The 24,742-nt window shown below is 38.5% G+C and overlaps 1 long non-coding RNA gene across 1 annotated transcript; it reads right to left on the bottom strand.

The window, feature by feature from the left end:
• Nucleotides 1–5,598: 5,598 nt before the first annotated feature.
• Nucleotides 5,599–24,160, bottom strand: LOC116763737. The gene is made up of 3 exons (XR_004352605.1): nucleotides 24,039–24,160; nucleotides 14,954–14,959; nucleotides 5,599–5,634 (listed from the first exon to the last, which is right to left on the bottom strand). It is a non-coding gene; the product is annotated as an uncharacterized LOC116763737 (long non-coding RNA).
• Nucleotides 24,161–24,742: the final 582 nt, after the last annotated feature.

Consider the following 24,742-nt stretch of genomic DNA (forward strand, 5'->3'; position numbering starts at 1 on the left):
AAAACTATAAGACACTGATGAAAGAAACTAAAGATGACAGAAACAGATGGAAAGATATACCATGTTCATGAATTGGAAGAATTTTGTTAAAATGACTGTACTACCCAAGGCAATCTACAGATTCAATGCAACCCCCATCAAAATACCGTGGGCATTTTTCACAGAACTAGAATAAATAATTTTAAAATTTGTATAGAAACACAAAAGACCCAGAATAGCCCAAACAATTTTGAGAAAGAACAAGAGAGCTAGAGGAATCATTCCCCCCTGACATCATGCTATTATACTACAAATCTACAGTCATCAGAACAGTATGGCACCGGCACAAAACCAGACACATAGGTCAATGGAACAGAAGAGAAAGCCCAGAAATAAACCCATGCACCTATGGTCAGCTAATCTATGACAAAGGAGGCAAGAACATACAAGGAAGAAAAGACAGTCTCTTCAATAAGAAGTATTGGGAAAACTGGACAGCTATGTGTAAAATAATGAAATTAGAACACTCTCTAACACTGTATACAAAAATAAACTCGAAATCAATTAAAGACCTAAATGTAAGACCGTAAATACTAAAACTCCAAGAAGAGAACATAGGCAGTATGCTCTTTGATACAAATTGTAGCAATATTTCTTTAGCTCTGTCTCCTAATGCATAGAACATAAAAGGAAAAATAAACAAATGGGACCTAATCAAACTTTAAAACTTTTGCACAAGAAAGGAAACCACTGTCAAAATGAAAAGGTAACCTACAGAATGGTAAAACGTATTTGCAAATATGACCAATAAGAGATTAATATACTATATATATATATATATATATATATATATATGCATAGCTCATACAGCTCAACATCAAAAATACAACCTGATTAAAAAATGGGCAGAAGAACTAAAGAGACATTTTTCCAAAGAAGACATACAGATGGGTAATGGGCACATGAAAAGATGTTCAATATCATTAATCATCAGCTAAATGCAAATTAAAACCACAATGAGATATCATCTCCCATCTTTCAGAATGGCTACCTTCAAAAAGAACACAAATAACAAATGTTGGCAAGGATATGGAGAAAGGGGAACCTTCATACACTGTTGGTGGGAATGTAAATATGGAAAGCAGTGTGGAGGTTTCTCAAAAAACTAAAAATAAAACTACCATATGACTCAGCAATTCCACTCCTGGGTAAATATCTGGAAAAAACAACCAAAAAAACCACTAATTCTAAAAGATAAATGCACCCCGATGTTCATAACAGCATTATTTGAGATTCCCAAGAGTGGAAGAAACGTAAGTGTCCATCCACAGATGAATGGATAAATAAGATGTGATATGTATGTGTATATTATATATACACATACATATATACGCACACATAAATACACACACACACAAAATGGAATACTACCCAGCTATAAAAAAGAATGAAATTTTGCCATTTGCAACAACAAGGATGAACTTGGAAGGTATTTCACTTAGTGAAATAAGTCAGACAGAGAAAGACAAAAACTTTATGATATAATTCCTATGTGGAATCTAAAAAATAAAACAAATTAGTGACTATAACAAAACAGAAACAGACTCACATATAGAGAACAAACTAGTGGTTACCAGTGGGTGAGGGAAGAGGGAAGGGAAAGATAGGAGTAGGGGACTAAGAGGTAAAAACTATTATGTATAAAATAAGCTACAAGGATATATTGTAGAACAAAGGAATATAGCCAATAGTATATAGTAACTATAAATGGAATATAATATTTAAAAACTGTGAATCTCTATGTTGTACACCTGAAACTTACATGATATTGTACATCAACAATCTCAATGAAAAAAAAAGTCACAGGTTTTCCTGACAAGACAGTGGAGTAGAAGGACCTGAGCATGTCTCCCCTCCAAAAACACCAAAATCACACGTAACTGCTGAACAACCATTGACAAAAAGGACTGGAACCTACCAAAAGAGATTTTCTACTTCCAAAGACAAAGAAAAATCCACAATGAGATGGTAGGAGGGGAGCGTTTGCAATACAATCAAATCCCATACCAGGCAGGTGGGCAACATACAAACTGAAAAATAATTATATTAAGGAGGTTCTCCCACAGGAGTGAGAGTTCTCAGCGCCATGTCAGGATCCCCAGTATGGGGGTCTGGCACCGGGAAGAGGAGCTCCCAGAGCAATTGGCTTTGAAGGCCAGTAGGGCATGACCGTAGAAACTCCACAGGACTGGGGGAAAACAAAAACACCACTCATGAAGAATAGGTGAGATCTCGTGTGCACCAGGATCCAGGGGAAAAAGCAGTGACTTCAAAGGAGCCTGAGCCATACCTATCTGCAGGTCTTGGAGAGTCTCCTGGGGAGGCAGGGGTTGGCTGTGGCTCACTGCAGGGACAAGGACACTGCTAGTGGAGGTACAGGAAAGTACTCATTGGCATGAGTTGTCCTGCAGGCTGCCATTTTGATGCCAAGACCTGGTCCTAACCAACAGCCCTTAGGCTCCAGGACGTGGATGCCTCACGCCAGCCAACCAACCAAGGGCAGGAACACAGCCCCATTGATCAGCAGACAGGCTGCTTAAAGTCTTCCTGAGCCCACAGCTGCCTCTAAACACATCCCTTGACATGAACCTGCCCATCAGAGGGACAAGATCCAGCTCCACCCACTACTGGGCAGGCACCAGTTCATGCCACCAGGAGGCCTGCACAAGCCCCTTAGACTAGCCTCACCCATGAGGGGGCAGACACCAGAAGCAAGAGGAACTACAGTCCTGTAGCCTGTGAGACCACAAAACAGAAACTTAAAATGAGACAGCAGAAAAATACATTCCAATTGAAGGAACAAGATAAAACCCCAGAAGAACAACTGAGTGAAGTGGAGATAGGCAATCTACCTGAAAAAGAATTCAGAGTAGTGATAATAAAGATGATCAAAATTCTAGGAAAAAGAATGGAGGCACAGAGAAGATACAAGAAATGTTTAAGAAAGAGCTAGAAGATTTAAAAAACAAATGAACACTGCTGAACAATACAATAAGTGAAATGAAAAATACACTAGAAGAAATCAATAGCAAAATATATGAGGCAGATGAATGGGTAACTGATCTGGAAAACAGAATGGTGGAATAACTGCTGAGGAATAGAATTTAAAAAAAAAGAATGAAAAGGAATGAGGACAGTTTAGGAGACCACTGGGACAACATTAAAATGCACCAACATTCACATTATATGGGTATCAGAAGGAGAAGAGAGAAACAGCCTGAGAAAATATGTGAAGACATAATAGCTGAAAACTTCCCTAACACAGGAAACAAACAGTCACGCAAGGCCAGGAAGCACACAGAGTCTGATACTGGATGAACCTAAGGAGGAACATGACAATACACATATTAAGCAAATGGACAAAAATTAAGGAGAAAAACTTAAAAGCAACAAGGGAAAAACAACAAATAACATACAAGGGAATCCGCATAAGGTTATCTGCTGATTTTTCAGCAGAAACTCTGTAGGCCAGAAGGGAATGGCATGATACATTTAAAGTGATGAAAGGAGAGGCCTGAACCAAGATGGCAGAGTAGAAGGACATGCTCTCACTCCCTCTTGCAAGAACACCAGAATCACAACTAACTGCTGAACAATCATCAACAGGAAGACACTGGAACTCACCAGAAAAGACACCTCACATCCAAAGACAAAGGGGAAGCCACAGTGAGACGGTAGGAGGGGTGCAATCACAATAAAATCAAATCCCGTAACTACTGAGTGGGTGACTCACAAACTGGAGAACACTTATACCACAGAAGTCCACCCAGTGGAGTGAAGGTTCTGAGCCGACCTCAGGCTTCCGAAACTGGGGCTCCAGCAACGGGAGGAGGATATTCCTAGAGAATCAGACATTGAAGGCTAGTGGGATTTGCTTGCATGACTCTGACAGGACTGGGGAAAACAAAGACTCGACTCTTGGAGGGATCACACATAGTAGTGTGCATATCGGGACCCAGGGGAAGGAGCAGTGACCCCAGGGAAGACAGAACCAGACCTACTGCTAGTGTTGGAGAGTCTCTGGCAGAGGCAGTGCAAGGCTGTGTCTCACCGTGAGGACAAGGACGCTGGCAGCAGAAGTTCTGGGAAGTACTCGTTGGCATGAGCCTCCCAGAGTATGCCATTAGCCCCACCAAAGAGCCAGGTAGGCTCCAGTGTTGGGTCGCCTCAGGCCAAACAACCAACAGGGAGGGAACCCAGCCCCACATATCAGCAGACAAGCAGATTAAAGTTTTACTGAGCTCTGCCCACCAGAGCAACAGGCAGCTCTACCCACCACTAGTCCCTCCCATCAGGAAACTTGCACAAGCCTCTTAGATAGCCTCATCCACCAGAGGGCAGACAGCAGAAGCAAGAAGAACTACAATCCTGCAGCCTGTGGAACAAAAACCACATTCACAGAAAGATAGACAAGATGAAAAGGCAGAGGGCTATGTACCAGATGAACGAACAAGATAAAACCCCAGAAAAACAACTAAATGAAGTGGAGATAGGCAACCTTCCAGAAGAAGAATTCAGAATAATGATAGTGAAGATGATCCAGGACCTCGGAAAAAGAATGGAGGCAAAGATCGAGAAGATGCGAGAAATGTTTAACAAAGACCTAGAAGAATTAAAGAACAAACAGAGATGAACAATACAATAACTGAAATGAAAACTACACTAGAAGGAATCAATAGCAGAATAACTGAGGCAGAAGAACGGATAAGTGACCTGGAAGACAGAACTGCTGCAGAACAGAATAAAGAAAAAAGAAATGAAGACAGCCTAAGAGACCTCTGGGATAACATTAAATGCAACAACATTTGCATTATAGGGTTCCCAGAAGGAGAAGAGACAGAGAAACAACCCGAGAAAATATGTGAAGAAATTACAGCTGAAAACTTCCCTAACATGGGAAAGGAAATAGCCACCCAAGTCCAGGAAGCGCAGAGTCCCATACAGGATAAACCCAAGAAGAAACACACTGAGACACATAATAATCAAACTGCCGAAAATTAAAGACAATGAAAGATTACTGAAAGCAGCAAGGGAAAAAAAACAAGTAAAATACAAGGGAACTCCCATAAGGTTAACAGCTGATTTCTCAGCAGAAACTCTACAAACCAGTAGGGAGTGGCATGATATTCTTAAAGTGATGAAAGGGAAGAACCTACACCTAAGATTACTCTACCCTGCAAGGATCTCATTCAGATTCAATGGAGAAATCAAAAGCTTTAGAGACAAGCAAAAGCTAAGAGAATTCAGCACCACCAAACCAGCTCTAAATCAAACGCTAAAGGAACTTCTCTAAGTATGGAACACAAGAGAAGAAAAGGACCTACAAAAACAAACCCAAAACAATTAAGAAAATGGTCATAGGAACATACATATCAATAATTACCTTAAACGTGAATGGATTAAATGCTCCAACCAAAAGACTCAGGGTTGCTGAATGGATACAAAAACAAGACCCATATATATGCTGTCTACAAGAGACCCAATTCAGACCTAGGGACACATACAGACTGAAAGTGAGGGGATGGAAAAAGATATTCTATGCAAATGGAAATCAAATAAAGCTGGAGTAGCAATACTCATATCAGATAAAATAGACTTTAAAATAAAGAATGTTGGGGCTTCCCTGGTGGTGCAGTGGTAGAGAGTCTGCCTGCCAATGCAGGGGAAATGGGTTCGTGCTGTGGTCCGGGAGGATCCCACATGCCGCGGAGCAGCTGGGCCCGTGAGCCATGGCCGCTGAGCCTGCGTGTCCGGAGCCTGTGCTCTGCAACGGGACAGGGCACAACAGTGAGAGGCCCGCATACCACAAAAAAAAATAAAAATAAAAAATTAAGGAATGTTACAAGAGACAAGGAAGGACACTACATAATGATCAAGGGATCAAACCAAGAAGATGATATAACAATTATAAATATATATACACCCAACATAGGAGCACCTCAATACATAAGGCAACTGCTAACAGCTATAAAAGAAGAAACCGACAGTAACACAATTTTATAGCTAACAGTAACACAATATTATAGCTAACAGTTATAAAAGAGGAAACCGACAGTAACACAATTATAGTGGGAGACTTTAACACCTCACTTACACCAATGGACAGACCGTAACAAATGAAAATAAATAATTAAACAGAAGCTTTAAATGACACAATAAAGCAGATACATTTAATTGATATTTATAGGACATTCCATTCAAAAACAGCAAATTACACTTTCTTCTCAAGCACGCATGGAACATTCTCCAGAATATATCACATCTTGGGTCACTAATCAAGCCTCAGTAAATTTAAGAAAATTGAAATCATATCAAGTATCTTTTCTCACCACAAGGCTAGGAGATTAGAAATGAATTGCAGGGAAAAAACATAAAAAACACAAACACATGGAGGCTAAACAATAAGTTACTAAATAACCAAGAGATCACTGAAGAAATCAAAGAGGAAATCAAAAAATACCTAGAGAAAAATGACAATGAAAACATGATACAAAACCTATGGGATGTAGCAAAAGCAGTTCTAAGAGGGAAGTTTATAGCTATATAAGCCTACCTCAAGAAACAAGAAAAATCTCAAATAAACAATCTAACATTACACCTAAAGGAACTAGAGAAAGAAGAACAAACAAAACCCAAAGTTAGCAGAAGGAAAGAAATCATAAAGATCAGACCAGAAATAAATGAAATAGAAACAAAGAAAACAATAGCAAAGATCAATAAAACTAAAAGCTGGTTCCTTGAGAAGATAAAACAAAATTGATAAACCATTAGCCAGACTCATCAAGAAAAAGAGGGAGAGGACTTAATAAAATTAGAAATGAAAAAGGAGAAGTTACAACAGACACCACAGAAGTACAAAGCATCCTAAGAGACTACTACAAGCATCTCTATGCCAATAAAATGGACAACCTGGAAGAAATGGACAAATTCTTAGAAAGGTATAACCTTCCAAGACTGAACCAGGAAGAAATAGAAAATATGAACAGACCAATCACAAGTAATGAAATTGAAACTGTGATTAAAAATCTTCCAACAAACAAAAGTTCAGGACCAGATGGCTTCACAGGTGAATTCTATAAAACATTTAGACAAGAGCTAACACCCATCCTTCTCAAACTCTTCCAAAAGACTGCAGCAGAAGGAACACTCCCAAACTCATTCTATGGGGCCACCACCATCCTGATACCGAAACCAGACTAAGACACTACAAAAAAAATTACAGACCAATATCACTGATGAATATAAATGCAAAAATCCTCAACAAACTACTAGCAAAAAGAATCCAACAACACATTAAAAGGACCATAAACCATGATCAAGTGGGATTTATCCCAGGGATGCAAGGATTCTTCAATATATGCAAATCAATCAATGTGATACACCATATTAACAAATTGAAGAATAAAAACCATACGATCATCTAAATAGATGCAGAAAAAGTTTCTGACAAAACTCAATAGCAATTTATGATAAAAACTCTCCAGAAACTGGGCATTGAGGGATCTTATCTCAACATAATAAAGGCCATATATGACAAACCCACAGCAAACATCATTCTCAATGGTGAAAAACTGAAAGCAATTCCTCTAAGATCAGGAACAAGACAAGAACATCCACTCTCACCACTATTATTCAACGTGGTTTTGGAAGTCCTAGCCACGGCAATCAGAGAAGAAATAAAAGGAATACAAATTGGAAAAAAAGAGGAAAAACTGTCACTGTTTGCAGATGACACGATACTGTACATAGAGAATCCTAAAGATGCCACCAGAAAACTACTATAGCTAATCAATGAATTTGGTAAAGTAGCAGGATACAAAAGTAATGCACAGAAATCTCTTGCATTCCTATATACTAATGATGAAAAAATCTGAAAAAGAAATTAAGAAAACACTCCCATTTACCATTTTAACAAAAAGAATAAAATACCCAGGAATAAACCTACCTAGGGAGACAAAAGACCTGTATGCAGAAAACTATAAGACACTGATGAAAGAAATTAAAGATGATACAAACAGATGGAGAGATATATCATAGTCTTGGATTGGAAGAATCAATATTGTGAAAATGACTATACTACCCAAAGCAATCTACAGATTCAATGCAATCCCTATCAAATTACCAGTGGCATTTTTTTTACAGAACTAGAACAAAAAATCTTCAAATTTGTGTGGAGACACAAAAGACCCCGAACAGTCAAAGCAGTCTTGAGGGAAAAAAGCAGAGCTGGAGGAATCAGACTCCCTGACTTCAGACTATACTACAAAGCTACAGTAATCAAGACAATATGGTACTGGCACAAAAACAGAAATACAGATCAATGGGACAGGATAGAAATCCCAGAGATAAACCCATGCAACCTATGGTCAACTAATCTATGACAAAGGAGGCAAGGATATACAATGGAGAAAAGACAGTCTCTTCAATAAGTGGTGCTGGGAAAACGGGACAACTACATGTAAAAGAATGAAGTTAGAATACTCCCTAATACCATACACAGAAATAAACTGAAAATGGATTAGACACCTAAATGTAAGACCAGACACTATGAAACTCTTAGAGGAAAACATAGGAAGAACACTCTTTGTTTTTGTTTTTGCGGTACACGGACCTCTCACTGTTGTGGCCTCTCCCGTTGCAGAGCACAGGCTCTGGATGCTCAGGCTCAGCAGCCATGGCTCACAGGCCTAGGCACTCCACGGCATGTGGGATCTTCCCAGACTGGGGCATGAACCCGTGTCCCCTGCATCAGCAGGCTGACTCTCAACAACTGCTCCACCAAGGAAGCCCCAAAGAACACTCTTTGACATAAATCACAGCAATATCTTTTTTGATCCACATCCTAGAGTAATGGAAATAAAAACAAAAATAAATAAATGGGACTTAATGAAACTTCAAAGCTTTTGTACAGCAAAAGAAACCATAAACAAGACGAAAAGACAACCCTCAGAATGGGAGAAACTATTTGAAAATGAATCAACGGATGAAGGATTAATCTCCAAAATATATAAACAGCTCATGCAGTTCAGTATTAAAAAAACAAACAACCAATCTAAAAATGGGCAGAAGACCTAAACAGACATCTCTCCAAAGAAGACATACAAATGGTCAATAAGCACATAAAAAGCTGCTCAACATCACTAATTATTAGAGAAATGCAAATCAAAACTACAATGAGGTATCACCTCACACCAGTTAGAATGGGCATCATCAGAAAATCTACAAACAACAAGTGCTGGAGAGGGTGTGGAGAAAAGGGACCCCTCTTGCACTGTTGGTGGGAATGTAAATTGATACAGCCACTATGGAGAACAGTATGGAGGTTCCTTAAAAAACTAAAAATAGAATTACCATATGATCCAGAAATCCCACTACTGGGCATATACCCAGAGAAAATCATAATTCAAAAACACACATGCACCACTTTGTTCACTGCAGAACTATTTACAATAGCCACGTCATGGAAGCAACCTAAATATCCATCGACAGATGAATGGATAAGGCGATACATGTATACAATGAAATACTACTCAACCATACAAAGGAACAAAATTCCGTCATTTGTTGAGACGTGGATGGATCTAGAGACTGTCATACAGCGTGAAGTAAGTCAGAGAGAGAAAAACAGATATCGTCTATTAACTCATATATGTGGAACCTAGAAAAATGGTATAGATGAACTGGTTTGCAAGGCAGAAATTGAGACACAGATGTAGAGAACAAATGTATGGACACCAAGGGGGTGAAGTGGCAGGTGGGTGGAGGTGGTGGTGTGATGAATTGGGCGATTAGGATTGACATATATACACTGATGTGTATAAAATTGATGACTAATAAGAACATGCTGTATAAAAAAATAAAATAAAATTCAAAAAAATAATAATAATAAAGTGATGTAAGGGAAAATCCTACAACCAAGAACACTCTACCCAGGAAGGCTCTTGTTCAGATTCAGTGGAGAAATCAAAAAGTCTTACAGACAAGCAAAAGCTAAGGGAATTCATCATCACCATACCAGCTTCACAACAATTGATAAAGGAACTTCTCCAGGTGGAAAAAGAAAACTCACAACTAGAAACAAGAAAATGACAAATGGGAAAGCTCACTGGTAAAGGCAAACATAGAGTAAAGGTAGAAAATTATTCACACACAAATATGATATCAAAACCAGTAATCAGGGCTTCCCTGGTGGCGCAGTGATTGAGAGTCTGCCTGCTAATGCAGGGGACGTGGGTTCGTGCTCCGGTCCGGGAAGATCCCACATGCCGTGGAGCAGCTGGGCCCGTGAGCCATGGCCGCTGAGCCTGTGCGTCTGGAGAGACCACAGCAGTGAGAGGCCTGCGTACCGCAAAAAAAAAAAACAAAAAAAAAAAACCAGTAATCGTGAGAAGAGGAGAGTACAAATGCAGGTTATTGGAAATGCATTTGAAATTAAGAGACTGGCAACTTAAAACAATCTTGTATACTGACAGACTGCTATGTCAAAACCTCATGGTAACCACAAAGCAAAAATTTACAATAGATATATACACAAAAAAGAAAAAGGAATCCAAACACAACAATAAAGATAATCATCAAATAACAAGAGAACAAAAGAGGAAGGAAAGAAAAAACACAAAAACAAACCCAAGGGCTTCCCTGGTGGCACAGTGGTTGAGAATCTGCCTGCTAATGCAGGGGACACGGGTTCGAGCCCTGGTCTGGGAAGATCTCACATGCCGCGGAGCAACTAGGCCCGTGAGCCACAACTACTGAGCCTGCGCATCTGGAGCCTGTGCTCTGCAACAAGCGAGGCCACGATAGTGAGTGTCCCTGCTTGCTACAACTAGAGAAAGCCCTCACACAGAAATGAAGACCTAACACAGCCAAAAACAAATAAAAAAATTTTTAAAAACACAAACCCAAAACAATTAACAAAATGGCAATAAGAACTTACATATCAGTAATTACCGTAAATGTAAATGGATTTAATGCTCCAAACAAAAGATACAGACTGGCTGAATGGATACAAAAAGAAGACCCATGTGTATGCTGTCTACAAAAGACCCACTTCAGATCTAGGGCCACATACAGACTGAAAGCCAGCAGATGCAAAAAGGTATTCCATGAAAATGGAAAGCAGAAGGTAGTCGAGTTGCAACACTCTTATCAGACAAAATAGACTTTAACATAAAGACTGTTACAAAAGACAAAGAAGAACACCACACAATGATCAAGGCATAAACCAAGAAGAAGATATAACAATAGTAAATATATATGCATCCAACATAGGAGTACCCCAATATATAAGGCAAATGCTAACAGTCATAAAAGGAGAAATCAACAGTAACCCAAAAATAGTGGGGGTCTTTAACACCCCACTTATATCAATGGACAGATCATCCAGACAGAAAATTAATAATGAAACACAGGCCTTAAATGACAAATTAGACCAGATGGATTTAGTTGATATTTGTAGAGCACTCCATCCAAAAGCAGCAGAATACACATTCTTTCCAACTGCACATGAACATTCTCCAGGATATATCACATGCTGGGACATAAAGCAAGCCTCCAAAAATTTAAGCAAGTTGAAATAATATCAAGTATCTTTTCTGACCACAATGCTATGAGATTAGAAATCAACTGAAAGAAAGAAACTGTGAAAAAACACACAAACAGGTGGAGGCTAAAAAAAATGGTATGATAAAACGAATGGATCACTGAAGAAATCACAGAGGAAGTCAAAAAATACCTAAAGACAAATGACAACTGAAGCATGACGATCCCAAACGTATGACACACAGTAAAAGCAGTTCTAAGAAGGAAGTTAACAGCAATACAATCTCACCTCAGGAAACAAGAAAAATCTCAAATATACAATGTAACCATACACCTAAAGGAAGTAGAGAAAAACAAACAAAACCCAAAGTGAGTAGAAGGAAAGAAATCATAAAAGTCATCCCAGAAATAAATGAAATAGAGTCAAGGAAAACAATAGAAAATATCAATGAAACTAAAAGCTGGTTCTTTGAAAAGATAAACAAAATTGATAAAGCTTTAGCCAGACTCATCTAGAAAAAAGAGAGGGCTCAAATCAATAAAATTAGAAATGAAAAAGAAGTTACAGCAGGCACCACAGAAATACAAAGGCTCATAAAAGACTACTACAAGCAAGTATATGCCAATAAAATGGACAACCTAGAAGATGTGGACAAATTCTTAGAAAGGTAACATTTCCCAAGACTGAACCAGTCAGAAGTGTAAATATGGACAGACCTATGACAAGCACTGAAATTGAAACTGTGATTTTAAAACTCCCAACAAAAGTCCAGGACTAGGTGAATTCTATCAAACAATTAGAGAAGAGTTAACACCTATCCTTCTGAAACTCTTCCACAAAATTACAGAGGAAGGAACACTCCCAAACTCATTCTATGAGGCAACCATCACCCTGATACCAAAACCAGACAAAGGTACCACAAATAAAAGAAAATTACAGGCCAATATCACTAATGAACATAGATGCAAAAATCCTCGATAAAATACTACCAAGCTGAATCCAACAATACATTAAAAGGATCGCACACAACAATTAACGGGGATTTATCACAGGGATGCAAGTATTTTTCAATATCCATAAGTCAATCACTGTGATACACCACATTAACAAAATGAAGAATAAAAAACCAATATTATCATCTCAATAGATGCAGAAAAAGCTTTTGAAAAAATTCAACATCCACTTATGATAAAAACTCTCCAGAAAGTGGGCACAGAGGGAACATACCTCAACATAATAAAGGCCATATATGAAAAGCCTACATCTAACATCATAATCAACAGTGAAAAACTGAAAGCATTTTCTCTAAGATCAGGAACAATACAAGGAGGTCCACTTTCACTCAACATGGTTTTGGAAGTCCTAGCCATGGTAATCAGAGAAGAAAAAGAAAGAATAGGAATCCAAATTTGAAAAGAAAAAGTAAACTGTCACTGTTTGCAGATGACATGATACTATACATTGAAAATCCTAAAGATGCTACCAGAAAACTACTAGAGCTCATCAATGAATTCAGTAAAGTTTCAGGATACAAAATTAACACACAGAAATCTGTTGCATTTCTAACAATGAAAGATCAGAAAGAGAAATTAAAGAAACAATCCTATTCACCACTGTATCAAAAAGAATAAAATACCTAGGAATAAACCTACTTAAGGAGGCAAAAGACCTGTATTCCAAAAACTATAAGATGCTGATGAAAGAAATTGAAGATAACACAAGCATGGAAAGATATACAGTGTTCTTGAATTGGAAGAATCACTACTGTTAAAATAACTATACTGCCCAAGGCAATCTACAGATTCAGAGCAATCCCTATCAAATTACCAATGGCATTTTTCACAGAACCAGAACAAAATGTTTTTAAATTTGTATGGAGATATAAAAGACCCCAAATAGCCAAAGCAATCCTGAGAAAGAAAAAGCTAGAGCTGGAGGAATCAGCCTCTCTGACTTCAGGCTATACTACAAAGCTACAGTCATCAAAACAGTATGGTACTGGCACAAAAACAAAAACACAGATCAATGAAAAAGGACAGAAAGCCCAGAAATAAACCCACACACTTATGGTCAATTAATCTATGACAAAAGAGGCAAGAATATACAGTGGAGAAAAGACAGTCTCTTCAATAAATGGTTCTGGGAAAACTGGACAGCTTAACGCCATACACAAAAATAAACTCAAAATGGATTAAAGACCTAAATGTAAAACCAGATACTATAAAACTCTTAGAGGAAAACAGGCAGAACACTCTGTGACCTAAATTGCAGCAATATTTTTTTGATCCACCTTCTAGAATAATGAAAATAAAAATAAACAAATGGGACCTAACTAAACTTAAAAGCTTTTGCACAGTAAGGAAAACCATAAACAAAACAAAAATACAACCCATGGAATGGGAGAAAATATTTTCAAACAATGTAACTGACAAGGGATTTATCTCAAAAATTTGCAAACAGCTCAACATCAAATAAACGACCCAGTAAGAAATTGGCAGAAGATCTAAATAGACATCTATCCAAAGAAGACATACAGATGGTGGAGAAGCACATGATACTCAACATCACTAATTATTAGAGAACTGTAAATCAAAACTACAATGAGGTATCACCTCACACTGATCAGAATGGCCATTATCAAAAAAATCTACAAGCAATAAATGCTGGAGAAGGTGTGAAGAAAAGTGAACCCTCCTACACTGTTGGTGGGAATGAAAATTGGTATAGCTACTATGGAGAAAAGTATGGAGGTTCCTCAAAAAACTAAAAACAGAACTACCATATGACACAGCAATCCCACCCCTGCACATATATCCAGAGAAAACCACAGTTCAAAAGTATACACGCAACCCAATATTCACTGCAGTGCTGTTTGCTACAGCCAAGACATGGAAGCAACCTAAATGTCCATCAACAGATGCATGGATAAAGAAGATGTGGTAAATATATACAATGGAATACTACTCAAACATTAAACAGAATGAAATAATGCCATTTGCAGCAACATGGATGGACCTGGAGATTACCATAGGAAGTGAAGTCAGTCAGACAGAGAAGGGCAATATATGATACTGCTTATATTTGGAATCTAAAAAAAAATTGATACAAATGAACTTATTCACAAAACAGAAACAGACTCACAGACCTAAAAAACAAATTTATGGTTACCAAAGTGCAAAGGTGGGGCTTGGGGAGGAATAAATTAGGAGGTTGGGATTAACAGATACACTATATATAACATAGATAATCAACAAGGCCCTACTGTATAGCACAGGGAATTCTATTCAATAATCTGTAATAATTTATATGGAAAAAGAATCTGAAAAAGGATGTATATATGTATATGTATAACTGAATCACTTTGTTGTAGACCTGAAACTAACATATCACCTATATTCCAATATAATAAATTTTGTTTAAAGAGTAAGGGAAAACCCCTGAAAATAATAATAGAAATAAGTAATTTACCAGATGAAGAATTGAACATATTGGTCATAAAAATATTAAATGAATTAGGTTAAGGATTTATGCACGCAGTGAACACTCTAACAAGGAACTACAAAATATAACAGATACACAAACATTGAAATGAATTCAATAGATAAAATATAATTATAAAAAACACTAGAAGGAATAGATAACAGACTGAATGATACACAAGAATGTATAGCTGATCTAGAAGATACAGTAATGGAAATCACCCAATTAGAAAACAAAAAGAATTTTAATGAAAACAGTTTTAGAGATCTCGGGATAACATTAAGCTTATGAGGATTCACATTATAGGGGTACCAAGAGGAGGAGAGAGAGAGAAGAGGATCAAAAATGTACTTGAGAGGGCTTCCCTGGGGGCACAGTGGTTAAGAATCCACCTGCCAGGAGGGGGAAAATGGCGGAAGAGTAAGACGCAGAGATCACCTTCCTCCCCACAGATACGCCAGAAATACATCTACACATGGAACAACTCCTACAGAACACCTACTGAACGCTGGCAGAAGTCCTCAGACCTCCCAAAAGGCAAGAAACTCCACACGTACCTGGGTAGGGCAAAAGAAAAAAGAATAAACAGAGACAAAAGAATAGGGACAGGACCGTGCACCAGTGGAGGGAGCTGTGAAGGAGGAAAGGTTTCCACACACTAGGAAGCCCCTTCGCGAGCAGAGACTTCGGGTGGCGGAGTGGGGGAGCTTCGGTGCTGCGGAGGAGAGCACAGCAACAGGGGTGTGGAGGGCAAAGCAGAGAGATTTGTGCACAGAGGATCGGTGCCAACCAGCACTCACCAGCCCGAGAGGCTTGTCTGCTCACCTGCCAGTGTGGGCGGGGCTGGGAGCTGAGGATCAGGCTTCGGTGGGAGCACAGGGAGAGGACTAGGGTTGGCAGCATAAACACAGCCTGCAGGGGGTTAGTGCACCACGGCTAGCCGGGAGGGAGTCTGGGGGAAAGTCTGGACCTGCCGAAGAGGCAAGAAACTTTTTCTTCCCTTTTTGTTTCCCGGTGCGAGAGAAGAGGGGATTAAGAGCGCTGCTTAAAGGACCTCCACAGATGGGCGTGAGCCGTGGCTAACAGCGCAGACCCCAGAGACAGGCATGAGATGCTAAGGCTGCTGCTGCCACCACCAAGAAGCCTGTGTACGAACACAGGTCACTATCCACACCTCCCTTCCGGGGAGCCTGTGCAGGCCGCCACTGCCAGGGTCCTGGGATCCAGGGACAACTTCCCTGGGAAAACGCACGGCGCGCCTCAGGCTGGTGCAAACGTCCCGCCGGCCTCTACCGCCGTTCACACCCGCATCCGCAACCCCTCCCTCCCCGTGGCCTGAGTGAGCCAGAGCCCCCGACTCAGCTGCTCCTTTAAAAGCTGTCCTGTCTGAGCAAAGAACAAAACGCCCTCCGGTGACCTACACGCAGAGGCGGGGCCAAATCCAAAGCTGAGCCTCAGGAGCTGTGCGAACAAAGAGGAGAAAAGGAAATCTCCCCAAGCAGCCTCAGAAGCAGCGAATTAAAGGCTCCACAATCAAACTTGGATGTACCCTGCATCTGTGGAATACCTGAATAGACAACGAATCATTCCAAATTGAGGAGGTGGACTTTGACAGCAAGATTTATGATTTTTTCCCCTTTTCCTCTTTTTGTGAATGTGTATGTGTATGCTTCTGTGTGAGATTCTGTCTGTATAGCTTTGCTTTCACCATTAGTCCTAGGGTTCTATCCGATTTGTTTTTTTTCTTTTAAAAATTTTTTCTTATTTTTTATTTTAATAACTTTATTTTATTTTATCTTACTTTATTTTAATCTTTATTTTATTTTATTGTCTTCCTTTCTTTCTTTCCCTCTTTTCCTTCCTTCCTTTCTTTTTCTTTCTTTCCTCTTTCCTTCTTTCCTTCCTTCTCTCTTTTTCTTTCTACTTTTTCTCCCTTTTATTCTGAGCCATGTGGATGAAAGGCTCTTGGTGCTGCAGCCAGGAGTCAGTGCTGTGCCTCTGAGGTGGGAGAGCCAACTTCAGGACACTGGTCCACAAGAGACCTCCCAGCTCCACATAATATCAAATGGCGAAAATCTCCCAGAAATCTCCATCTCAACACCAGCACCCAGCTTCACTCAACGACCAGCAAGCTACAGTGCTGGACACTCTATGCCAAACAACTAGCAAGACAAGAACACAACCCCACCCATTAGAAGAGAGGCTGCCTAAAATCATAAGTCCACAGACACCCCAAAACACACCACCAGATGTGGACCTGCCCACCAGAAAGACAAGATCCAGCCTCATCCACCAGAACACAGGCACTAGTCACCTCCACCAGGAAGCCTACACAACCCACTGAACCAACTTTAGCCACTGGGGACAGGCACCAAAAACAACAGGAACTACGAACCTGCAGCCTGCAAAAAGGAGACCCCAAACACAGTAAGATAAGCAAAATGAAAAGACAGAAAAACACACAGCAGATGAAGGAGCAAGATAAAACCCCACCAGACCTAACAAACGAAGAGGAAATAGGCAGTCTACCTGAAAAAGAATTCAGAATGATGATAGTAAAGATGACCGAAAATCTTGTAAATAGAGAAAATGCAAGAAACATTTAACAAGGACCTAGAAGAACTAAAGATGAAACAAGCAATGATGAACAACACAACAAATGTAATTAAAAATACTCTAGATGGGATCAACAGCAGAATAACTGAGGCAGAAGAACTGATAAGTGACCTGGAAGATAAAATAGTGGAAATAACTACTGCAGAGCAGAATAAAGAAAAAAGAATGAAAAGAACTGAGGACAGTCTCAGAGACCTCTGGGACAACATTAAACACACCAACAGTCGAATTATAGGGGTTCCAGAAAAAGAAGAGAAAAAGAAAGGGACTGAGAAAATGTTTGAAGAGATTATAGTTGAAAACTTCCCTAATATGGGAAAGGAAATAGTTAATCAAGTCCAGGAAGCACGGAGAGTCCCATACAGGATAAATCCAAGGAGAAATACACCAAGAAACATATTAATCAAACTGTCAAAAATTAAATGCAAAGAAAACATATTTAAAGCAACAAGGGAAATACAACAAATAACACACAAGGGAATCCCATAAGGATAACAGCTGATCTTTCAGCAGAAACTCTGCAAGCCAGAAGGGAGTGGCAGGACATACTTAAAGTGATGAAGGAGAAAAACCTACAACCAAAATTACTCTACCCAGCAAGGATCTCATTCAGATTTGATGGAGAAATTAAAACCTTTACGGACAAGCAAAAGTTGAGAGAGTTAATCACCACCAAACTAGCTTTACAACAAATGCTAAAGGATTTTCTCTAGCCAAGACACACAAGAGAAAGAAAAGAACTATAATAACAAACCCAAAACAATTAAGAAAATGGGAATAGGAACATACATATCAATAACTACCTTAAATGTAAATGGATTAAATGCTCCCACCAAAAGACACAGTTTGGCTGAATGGATACAAAAACAAGACACACATATATGCTGTCTACAAGAGACCCACTTCAGACCTAGAGACACATATAGACTGAAAGTGAGGGGATGGAAAAAGATATTCCATGCAAATGGAAACCAAAAGAAAGCTGGAGTAGCAATTCTCATATCAGACAAAATAGACTTTAAAATAAAGACTATTACCAGAGACAAAGAAGGACACTACACAATGATCAAGGAATCAATCCAAGAAGAAGAAATAACAATTGTAAATATTTATGAACCCAACATAGGAGCACTTCAATACATAAGGCAAATGCTAACAGCCATAAAAGGGGAAATTGACAGTAACACATTCATAGTAGGGGACTTTAACACCCCACTTTCATCAATGGACAGATTATCCAAAATGAAAATAAATAAGGAAACACAAGCTTTAAATGATACATTAAACAAGATGGACTTAATTGACATTTATAGGACATTCCATCCAAAAACACAATACACATTTTTCTCAAGTGCTCATGGAATATCTCCAGGATAGATCATATCTTAGGTCAGAAAGCAAGCCTTCGTAAATTTAAGACAACTGAAATTGTATCAAGTATCTTTTCTGCCACAACGCTATGAGACTAGATATCAATTACAGGAAAAGATCTGTAAAAAATACAAACACATGGAGGTTAAACAATACACTACTTAATAAGGAAGTGATCACTGAAGAAATCAGAGAGGAATTCAAAAAATACCTAGAAACAAATGGCAATGGAGACACGACAACCCAAAACCTATGGGTTGCAGCAAAAGCAGTTCTAAGAGGGAAGTTTATAGCAATACAATCCTACATTAAGAAACAGGAAACATCTCAAATAAACAAGCTAACCTTGCACCAAAAGCAATTAGAGAAAGAAGAACAAAAACCCCCAACGTTAGCAGAAGGAAAGAAATCATAAAGATCAGATCAGAAATAAATGAAAAAGCAATGAAGGAAATGATAGCAAAGATCAATAAAAATAAAAGCTGGTTCTTTGAGAAGATAAAAAAATTGATAAACCATTAGCCAGACCCATCAAGAAAAAAAGGGAGCAGACTCAAATCAATAAAATTAGAAATGAAAAATGAGAAGTAACAACTGACGCTGCAGAAATAGAAAAGTTCATGAGAGGTTACTACAAGCAACACTATGCCAATAAAATAGACAACCTGAAAGAAATGGATAAAGTTTTAGAAATGCACAAACTGCTGAGACTGAATCAGGAAGAAATAGAAAATATGACCAGACCAATCACAAGCACTGAAATTGAAACTGTGATTAAAAATCTTTGAACAAACAAAAGTCCAGGACCAGATGGATTCACAGGTGAATTCTATCAAACATTTAGAGAAGAGCTAACACCTATCCTTCGCAAATTCTTCCAAAATATAGCAGAGGGAGGAACACTCCCAAACTCATTCTACCAGGCCACCATCACCCTGATACCAAAAACCAGACAAGGATGTCACAAAGAAAGAAAACTACAGGCCAGTATCACTGACGAACACAAATGCAAAAATCCTCAACAAAATACTAGCAAACAGAATCCAATAGCACATTAAAAGGATCATACACCATGATCAAGTGGGGTTGATTCCAGGAATGCAAGGATTCTTCAATATATGCAAATCAACGTGATATACCAAATTAACAAATTGAAGGAGAAAAACCACATGATCGTCTCAATAGATGCAGAGAAAGATTTCGACAAAATTCAACACCCATTTATGATAAAAACCCTCCAGAAAGTAGGCACAGAGGAAACTTTCCTCAACATAATAAAGGCCATGTATGAAAAACCCACAGCCAACTTCGTCCTCAATGGTGAAAAACTGAAACCATTTCCACTAAGATCAGGAAGAAGACAAGGCTGCCCTCTCTCACCACTCTTATTCAACATAGTTTTGGAAGTTTTAGCCACAGCAATCAGAGAAGAAAAGGAAATAAAAGGAATCCAAATCAGAAAAGAAGAAGTAAAGCTGTCACTGTTTGCAGATGACATGATACTATACATAGAGAATCCTAAAGATGCTACCAGAAAGCTACTTGAGCTAATCAATGAATTTGGTAAAGTAGCAGGATACAATATTAATGCACAGAAATCTGTCATTCCTGTACACTAATGATGAAAAATCTGAAAGTGAAATCAAGAAAACACTCCCATTTACCATTGCAACAAAAAGAATAGAATATCTAGGAATAAACCTACCTAAGGAGACAAAAGACCTGTATGCAGAAAATTATAAGACATTGATGAAAGAAATTAGAGATGATACAAATAGATGGAGAGGTATACTCTGTTATGGATTGGAAGAATCAATATTGTGAAAATGACTCTACTACCCAAAGCAATCTACAGATTCAATGCAATCCCTATCAAACTACCACTGGCATTTTTTTACAGAACTAGAACAAAATATTTCACAATCTGTATGGAAGCACAAAGGACCCTGAATAGCCAAAGCAATCTTGAGAATGAAAAACGGAGCTGGAGGAATCAGGCTCCCTGACCTCAGACTATACTACAAAGCTACAGTAATCAAGACAGTATGGTACTGGCACAAAAACAGAAATATAGATCAATGGAACAGGATAGAAAGCCCAGAGTTAAACCCATGCACATATGGTCACCTTATCTTTGATAAAGGAGGCAGGAATGTACAGTGGAGAAAGGACAGCCTCTTCAATAAGTGGTGCTGGGAAAACTGGACAGGTACATGTAAAAGTACGAGATTAGATCACTCCCTAACACCATACACAAAAATAAGCTCAATATGGATTAAAGACGTAAATGTAAGACCAGAAACTATCAAACTCTTAGAGGAAAACATAGGTAGAACACTGTATGACATAAATCACAGCAAGATCCTTTTTGACCCACCTCCTAGAGAAATGCAAATAAAATCAAAAATAAACAATGGGACCTAATGAAACTTCAAAGCATTTGCATGGCAAAGGAAACCATAAACAAGATCAAAATAGAACCCTCAGAATGGGAGAAAATATTTGCAAATGAAGCAACTGACAAAGGATTAATCTCCAAAATTTATTAGCAGCTCATGCAGCTCAATAACAAAAAACAAACAACCCAATCCAGAAATGGGCAGAAGACCTAAACAGACATTTCTCCAAAGAAGATATACAGATTGCCAACAAAACATGAAAGGAGGCTCAACATCATTAATCATTAGAGAAATGCAAATCAAAACTACAATGTGATATCATCTCACTCCAGTCAGAATGGCCATCATCAAAAAATCTAGAAAAATAAATGCTGGAGAGGGTGTGGAGAAAAGGGAACACTCTTGCACTGCTGGTGGGAATGTGAATTGGTACAGCCACTATGGAGAACAGTATGGATATTCCTTAAAAAACTACAAATAGAACTACCATATGACCCACCAATCCCACTACTGGGCATATACCCTGAGAAAACCATAATTCAAAAAGAGTCATGTATCAAAATGTTCATTGCAGCTCTATTTACAATAGCCAGGAGATGGAAACAACCTAAGTGTCCATCATCAGATGAATGGATAAAGAAGATGTGGCACATATATACAATGGAATATTACTCAGCCATAAAAATAAACGAAATTGAGTTATTTGTAGTGAGGTGGATGGACCTAGAGTCCATCATACAAAGTGAAGTAAGTCAGAAAGAGAAAGACAAATACCGTATGCTAACACATATATATGGAATTTAAGAAAAAAATATCATGAAGAACCTAGGGGTAATATGGGAATAAAGACATAGACCTACTAGAGAATGGACTTGAGGATATGGGGAGGGGGAAGTGTAAGCTGTGACAAAGTGAAAGAGTGGCATGGACATATATACATTACCAAACGTAAAATAGATAGCTAGTGAGAAGCAGCTGTATAAACAGGGAGATCAACTTGGTGCTTTGTGACCACCTGTATTGGTGGGATAGGGAGCGTGGGAGAGAGGGAGATGCAAGAAGGAGGAGATATGGGAACATGTGTATATGTATAACTGATTCAGTTTGTTATAAAGCAGAAACTAACACACCATTGTAAAACAATTATACTCCAATAAAGATGTTTAAAAAAAAGAATCAGCCTGCCAATGCAAGGGACACGGGTTCGAGCCGTGGTCCAGGAAGATCCCTCGTGCCACAGAGGAACTAATCCCGTGCGCTACAACCACTAAGCCTGCATTCTAGAGCCTGTGATCCACAACTACTGAACCCTGTGCCAGAACTACTGAAGCCCACGTGCCTAGAGCCCGTGTTCCGCAACAAGAGAAGCCACCACAATAAGAAACCCCCACAGCCACAACTAGAGAAAGCCCGCCCACCACAACGAAGACCTAATGCACCCAAAAATAAAATAAATTAAATTAAATTTATTTTAAAAAATGTACTTGAGGAAATTATGGCAGAAAACATCCCTAACTTGAAGAAAGAAACATATATCCTGGTACATGAAGCACAGAGGGTTCCAAACAAAATGAACCGAAACAGATCCAAACCAAGACATATAATTAAAATGGCAAAAGTTAAAGAGAGAATTTAAAGTTAGCAGGAGAAAAACAGAGTCATATACAAAGGAATCCCCACAAGGTTATTCCATAATTTCCTTGCAGAAACTTTGCAGGCCAAAAGGGGCATGATATATTCAAAGTCCTAAAAGGGAAAATCTTGCAACCTAGTGTACTTTACGCAATAAGATTATCCTTTAGCATAGAAGGAGAGAAAAAGAACTTCTCAGACGAGTAAAAACTTTAAAATGTCCATCATTACTAAGTCTACCAAGAGAAATGTTAAAAATTCTTCCTCAAGTCAAAAAGAAGAATCTATAGAAAAGGGAATATCCCACTAGGAAAGGCAAATATATAGTAGGGACTAAAGATCAACCACTTAAGACAGTATGAAGATTAAAAGATAAAAAATTTACAAAGCAACTATAACTATAATAAACAGTTAAAGGATAAGCATGATGGTATAAAAGATGACATCAGAACCACAGAATGTGGGGGAGGGAAGAGAAAATGTATATCTTTTAGAATGTGTTTCAACTTGAATGACTACCAGTAGACATAGTTACAGGTCAACATATATGAACCCCATGGTAACCAAATATCAAAAACCTACTATAGATACAAAAAACTGAAAAGAATAGAACACAAGCATACTATGAAAGAAAATCACCAAACCAAAAGAGAAGAAACAGAAAGAAGTAATGAACAGAGAAGAACTACAAAGCAACTGGAAAACAAATAACAAAATGGCAGTAAGTACATAACTATCAATAATTACTTTAAATGCCAGTGGACTAAATACTCTGATCAAAAGACACAGGGTAGATAGATCCTTCTATACACTGTAAACAAGAGACTTACTTCAGAGCTAAAGGCACACAGACTGAAAGTGAGGGGATGGAAAAATATACTTCATGCAAATGGAAACAAGAAAGTAAGGGTAGCAATCCTCATATCAGATAAAAAAGTCTTTAAAACAAAGGCTATAACAAAAGACAAAGAAGGGTATTATATAACGATAAAGGGAGCAATAAAAGAAGAGGTTATTATTACACTTGTTAACATACAAGCACCTAATACAGGAGCACCTAAATACCTAAAGCAAATACTAACAGACATAAAAAGAAATTGACAATTATATAATAATAGTAGGGAACTTTAATTCCCCACTTACATCAATGTATAAATCATCCAGATAGAAAATCAATAAGGCAACTTGGTCTTAAATGACACAATGGACTAGTTGGAGTAAATAGACTTCTATAGGACATTCCATCCAAAAACAGCATAATATATATTCTTTTCAATTGCACATGGAATATCATCCAGGATAGATCACATTCTACCTAGGCCACCAAACGAGTCTCAGATTTTTAAGAGGATAAAAATTACATCAAATATATTTTGACCACAACAGTATGAAACTAGAAATCAATTGCAAAAAGAAAAATGGGAAAACAACAAACATTTTGAGACTAAACAACATGTGACTAAAAAACCAAGGGTTAATGAAGAAATCAAAGAGAAAATGAGGGACTTCCTTGGTGGCACAGTGGTTAAGAATCTGCCTGCCAATGCAGAGGACATGGGCTTGAGCCCTGGTCCAGGAAGATCCCACATGTCATGGAGCAACTAAGCCCATGTGCCACAACCACTGAGCCTGTGCTCTAGAGCCCGTGAGCCACAACTACTGA

Source organism: Phocoena sinus, chromosome 12 (genome assembly GCF_008692025.1).
Source record: "Phocoena sinus isolate mPhoSin1 chromosome 12, mPhoSin1.pri, whole genome shotgun sequence".
Taxonomy (NCBI): Eukaryota; Metazoa; Chordata; class Mammalia; order Artiodactyla; family Phocoenidae; genus Phocoena; species Phocoena sinus.